This window comes from Amblyomma mixtum, chromosome 5 (assembly GCF_055824585.1).
Source record: "Amblyomma mixtum isolate Tamu chromosome 5, ASM5582458v1, whole genome shotgun sequence".
Classification (NCBI taxonomy): domain Eukaryota; kingdom Metazoa; phylum Arthropoda; class Arachnida; order Ixodida; family Ixodidae; genus Amblyomma; species Amblyomma mixtum.
The window spans coordinates 12259881-12266217 of NC_143016.1; the positions used below are offsets into that span (position 1 = coordinate 12259881).

The 6337-nt window shown below is 50.1% G+C and overlaps 1 pseudogene; it reads right to left on the reverse strand.

Annotated features, from left to right (window-relative positions):
- Positions 1 to 1008: 1008 nt before the first annotated feature.
- On the reverse strand, positions 1009 to 5998 carry LOC149341305 (uncharacterized; annotated as a pseudogene).
- Between the last annotated feature and the right edge of the window lie 339 nt (positions 5999 to 6337).

The window sequence follows — 6337 nt, forward strand, 5'->3', positions numbered from 1 at the left end:
CAGATGCCTTTTTCTGGTTCCCTGGCGAGGATAGCTGCTCATCATCCGGTTGAGTACGCTCAATGCAAGCATATACCGTGCGCTAGAGCAACTCATTTTAGCGAGACATGAAGACGAGTGGGAGATAGTGGGAGATAGTTCAGACATGGTAATCCAATGAGCGGGTGTGGCGGGGATGTAGAAGTTGCGGCAGCGAGAACTACAAACACAATCACTACAGCAAGATGGCGACGACCACGGAGGGCGAGCCTATCGGCTCTGGCTCCGGGCAGAAAGGAGGTCATTTCCTGATCTCGGATATGCAGCCGGTAGTGCCCATTCAGCCTTAGTCGATTTGGGACGTTAAACCCCGTAAAACCAAACCAAAATATTCAGCTAGCCGCGATCGGGTCGTTGGGGTAGGATAGGCTGAAGATGCCTCCGGCTGGGCGCACTAGAATGTGCTGTTCTGGAACAGGCCCGCCGGCAGCAATTTCATTGTCACAACGTAGCGAAAGGGAGCCTAAGTGCCAAGGAAGCAATGCCACGTTGCTTTTCGTGATGGTGGATGCTAAGGCTTGTTTTGAGCTCTTGTTATGCATTGTTCGGGCTGTGGTAGGTAGCCGGAAATAATTAGCGACAACAAGAGGTACCAGCTCAGTGTTCTACTACCAAGGCAAGTGACAAAAATGCGTCCGCTTGTGTGATAAACCATGTACATACACTATATTAGGGTAAATGACATTGCGAAAGAAGGCTATGCATCTACTGGCCGCATTGCAAGGCATAGACACTACCAGTGAATACTGCAGGGCGAAACAGAAGAACGTTCTTTGCGACACGTAGCAAATAGAAACCGCCAGTGTGAGGCATAAACCCCTTCTCTATCTAGCTGAGAAGAGTGCTTCACTTTTAACATGGATTTATTAACACCTCTAAGTCTTCCTTCTCAAGTGGTTAAAGCCTGTTTGTCAATCGCATTGACCTCACATAACCGGATGTAATTTTCTCTCAGAAAACTAGGAGCTCTTAGTGTTTCGAAGAAGTCACTCGGAGTTCGATCGCGAATGCATGGCGTTTGGCATGGTGCTCCTGGCACACCCTGTCCGCCGCTTCGCAGTTGTCTAGCGCGTAGTACACAAAGAAGAGTTGGCCCACGTTCAGGGCCGGAAGCTGGGCGAACCGGAAGTCCAAGTTCCATGTTCGCCGGATCTGCAGGAGCTCCTGGAACGCCCTGAAGGCTAACTGCACGGCCACCGTCTGCTGAAGGACAGCCCCACGTGCTGCCATTGAGTCTGGAGCAATGGGCTGGCGTAGGACTAACGGGAGCTGCCCCAGTTCCCACTCGAAGCACTTCAGCAGTTCCTCAAAACGACGCACAGGGTCGTCCCCATAGCGCAGTGAGGCTGCTACCGTGTCTCTGCGCAGCGCGGCCTCCACGAGGGCGCGGTAGAAGCGTACAGCAAAACGCGAGAAGTGCAGCGAGAAGTGGCTCGTATTGGCCGGCACGGAGGCGTTGAACAGCGCCGCGGGGATGTGAACCCGTCGCCCCGCAATGTCGTGCGTCGCAAATGTCACGAGTTGGGAGGGTACGACGCCTTCACCGCCAACCCGCCGAGTTCTCTGTTGGCGGTCCCTGGACACCGACACGAAGAACTTGATCGAGTTTTCCTTCGCAAATGAAGCCGAGGACGAGGGACACGGTGCGTCTTCGCCACAAGGAGACGTTGCGTACTCCTTTAGCAAGTACCAGGTCAATACCACAGCCATGTCGTCCATCCAGGTGAGGTGCTCGAAGCTCCGTCAGAAGCTTCCAACTAGTTGCGAGAGCTTGTCGATGACGAGGGCCCCGGAGCTGGGAAGGTGCAACATTCTCGCGAAGCATCCAGGCAGCACTCGTTCTACCGCCACCAGACAAAGACGACTCGTGTTGGACACATCGGGCAGTGTCCTCCCCAGGAAACCCTTGCTAAACAGCTGCCGTAGAAGGCGGTGTCTCTACAAATAGCGCCAGAGTGATGAAAGCTTGAAATCCCAGATAGTTCATGACGGCACGGGGTGGCAGCTCCCGCAGAGCAGTGACTAAATGGCCCTGAAGATAGTCTGCTGATTTGAGCACAGTCTTCGTTTCTGGTTGGAGTGAAGAATTGTTTTCGAACGTGGCTCTCAGCAGCTCCGCAATTCCATAGTGCAGATCGGTAAGCCTTATGACGTCAAAGCCACGCATGCCAATTTCAGAATCGGCAGGCTCGAGTGGACTCGAACCGAGGCGAGTAATGACTAGCATGATCTCGTCAATGAGTTGACTGAATGCTGGCGACACGGCTGCCATGCTTTCCGCAAGGGCGTCTCGAAAGATGTTAACGACACCGGGCCGGGTAGCATCGTTGCAAGAAAACTAAAATTTTGGCTTTCCCAAACCTATGGTGATCCTGGCGGGTTCGTCCTCGTCAATGGCAGCGAACACGTCCACAAGCGCTTTCGAACCGATGCCTTTAATTAGTTCACCGGCAAAGAACCAGGCCTCCTTCGGGGATGCAAGTGCGTCTGTGGGCCAGCGGCCGATCTTCCACCGTCGAAAGAGCTCGGCCATGGCGGCCAGAGCTCTGCCCGATTGTGCGCGGTCGGTGCATGCGTCATACAGCGCAAGAGCCACGCTCACATCCTGCCGCTTTTTAGAGACAAGGCCAGTTTCAAGGGTGGTGATGAGGTCGTCCTGGATTATTGTGTCGCTGGAAACAGCAGTCCCGGTTTCAGGGCTCGACAAGCTTTGACTGCGCACCCAACTGTCGCACACGTGCTGGCAGAAGTCATCGCACGGCCCCGTCGTGCCGCTAAGGAGAGATCTCAGCCGGTCGGCTTTTCTGTCACAGGATAACGTTCTGCAGTAGTAGACGCCGCCTGGTGGCCGCACAGTTGTTACGTTCGGTGGGATAGGCGGCCATAAATCAACGAAAAACATTGATTCGACGGCTAAGAGAAAGATCACTGCGGCCAATGGCAGTGCTACCGTCCAGAAGACCGCACTTGCGACGGATACACTGACAATCCTATCTTGTATTTCACCGTCAGAACTGGCATCTCGGCTCCCGAAGCTCCAACACGCAAGAACTCGTCAAGAGGCTGTTCGACGTGCTGGTGCTCTGGATTGTTGCAATGACGCAGCGTGGCGCCTTTCTGCGAATGTTGCAGCAAGACAGCCGCGAGGTGACCTGGGCTGTGTCGTGGATTCTTACAGGCTAGGCAGTAGTCGCTTGCCCTAGCTTTGCTATCTGCTTTATGCATGGGATTTTTACAGAAACGCATCGCCCCTGTGATGAATGGGTCGCAATCTATCCTGCCTCCTAGCGGCTTTTCCTCTGCCATGGTAGCCTGCATGGCCACTGTTCGCTTCGTCACAGCGTTTATGCTGAAGCTTTGCAGTCGTGTTGTGACATTTTGTGCTGCCGCAATTCCGGCTCCGTAATCACCAACCGAATGAGCGGGGGAGACCTTTTGCAGGTGTTGCTGTCCCGTCAGATAGTCCTTCGCAGCGATATTTCCAAGAGCTTCTTTCTTCTGTATAGGTATTTGTCCACCTTTGGCTGTCGCTACTGCATGATTAACATTTAAGTACCCGCCGCAACCACCTTTCCGCGGCCGGTCGATGCCGGGCAGTGCCCGGGTTTTCGGGGGGACCCCAGCCCGTACTGGGCTCTAGTTCGAGTATGTTTTGCGAGTATGTTTTTGCAGGCTAGTTGGTGCCTAAGCATTGTGGGTTTTTTGCGCAAAAGACACGACACAGAAGAAACGAGGTAGACAGGACAAGCGCTTCGAACGCCTCTAGTTCGAACGCCTGCCGCCACGAAGTATGCGTACTTTCTAATATCGTGTTCCTTACATCATAACTTTCTAACCGAGTGTTTAGAACGAGCTAGGACGCTTGTCAGCTGATTGTTAGCGTTCTCACAGCAGGAAAACTCTAGGTTTTTGTTGTTTGCCAAAAGGGCGCATTTAAGCCTTCTTGAGCACAATCTCTGTATCTGTCTGCAAGGGGCTGCTGGATGCATCCGATGAAGTGCAGGAGAGAGGAATTGTAGGAAACCGTGTTTCAAAAGTAGATTACCTCTTGTGCATAGTAATTGGCCTATAATCCATTTTTTGGAGTTGCACTCAATAATTGAAATGAGTAGTTAAAATATTCAATAATGAAGTAAGCTAGTCGGTGAGTGAATTGATTGAGTGAGTTAGTGTAGGTAATGTAAAAAAGTGGCTATGGATCTGAACGTCGGCTAGCATTAACTTTAAAGCAGCACTTAATGCTGCAACATTTCTCACTACCGAAACCGATTTTTTTAGTTCTCGAAAAAGGTGCATATCACGTATTAACTAGACTCCCTGCTAGTCCACGCCGCACTTGTCAAATATTTTTGAACAAGCCATACTCAAGGCAAAAGGTAAAAGATCGATGCCATAAAGGGGAGCTGCAAATTTATGATTCGCAATCGAGGAGGACGTTAATTAAGGAAATAAAATGTCGCAATGCTTGCGGATGCTTGCTTATTCACGTTCTACAGAAGTAACACTTCATTGTATATTACTCTTTTTTATTTTACACGCGACTATTATTACTTTGCCACTTGCGTCCGTTTCTCGATTCGATAAATGCTGCAAGTTTTCGATACTTTGATTCAATTTGCTCTTTTATAGGCCTATGTGCATTTAATGGTACTCTTTAAATTGAGAATAAACTGAGTTTTAAATGCAATGTTTTCTAAAAGCGGCTTCCTCCGCTAATTTTTTATTAACTGTTGTATTCAAAACATATAACGTTCCAATATATATTGGCTGCAAAGGCATTCACGATTTCGCCTTTCACTGTACACTTAAAAATATTTTATTCTGAACAAAGCGTCGAGTATTTCTGTCCTCTTGAGTTCTTTTCCTGCTGGCGATAATTTGGACCCTTATATGGGAACGAATGTAAACGCCACATGAGCGCCCTGACATCAACAGACACTAGCGTTGAGCGCAAAATGTTGCATAGAGTTTTCTTTGCAAGGTGCCATGAGGTACTTTGCACTTTGCTTATTGCAATATTATGCATTCTCCTACGGCAAATACTTCTTTGTTTTAGACTTCGTGCCAACATTTAGGCTGCTTTTCAACCCCTACTGCTCACTTCTAGGAAAGGATAATTCTCTTAGGAAAGACGGAACGTAACAGTGCTTTTAGCGAGGAAGCTGGTCCAAGTATCAATCGCGATACACCCGATCAACTAGGGCTCTTTATTTTCACGCTGAAAATCTGCGCAGCTTTACCGCCATCTTTACCCGGATCCTTTATTTGCTGGGTATCATGCACTCAGAGTTATTTCCTTGCGTGCAGTTGCTTAAGGTTCACTATGGTGCATTCAGTCTCATTTGCATATCGCAGACAAACTACGCTACTCTCTCCTCTTGAATGTAAATTGTGCAGACATCGGTTAAACGCGGAAAAGAAGTGGTTCTTCCGAAACTTGCTACAAAATGCACAAGATTTACAAGCATGCATTCAAGACACAGTCAAAAGAACTGAGGTACATGCCTCCTTGCTTCAACGTAGTGGAACAATATCTCCTTGCCACTCACTCTGGCTCATTCACGCCTAAACCTCTTGTATTTCAGTGCGTCAGTAATTCTCCACTGTTCTTTGCTGCTTTCAAATTGATCGTCACTCATTCACCATTTGAGCAAGACAGAACGCAGTGCACAGCGTAAGGAAAGGACCCAACGCCAGAAAATCGATCCTGCATCCTGAGCCCTGCCGTGTGTCGGTCGGTCCATTTTTGCCCGCTCCCGTATTGCTTCCTACTCATAGCCCGTGGCGTGGTCAAAGACTCAGGCGTTCGCATCGCCACACAGAGCAGGTAGAAGCACCAGCGCCAGGAAAAAAAACCAAAAAAGATAAGGCGCACCTCTGGGTGCACCAGTTGTGCCATGCGCCCGTCTCGAATGGAGCAACGGCGATTCGGGAGCATGTCTTCCTTGCGCTTCCGCATCGTTTATTTAGCGGTGGTCGAAGAGGCTGCCTGAATTATGAATTGGGTCCAATTGGGTCCTCCTAAGGCGCCCGACCGACTCGCCAATCGCTTCCATTCGCCCATCACCGTGACGCTGCGTTGCAAGCCCCAATGCCGGCTTACTCCGTTCTCCGGTACCCTTCTCCCACAGCCATCTCCCAGCGGAGACAAAAGCTTCCGCTGGACGCTCCATTATTCCCTTCGATTGCGTATTCGTCCTTTGTTCTATCGCTCTGCCCTCTTTTGCGTCGAAGATGCGCTCTTCGGTAGCTTGCCGCTTTTTCCTGTTGTTGTTTCTCACGGTTCTGTGACTGCCTG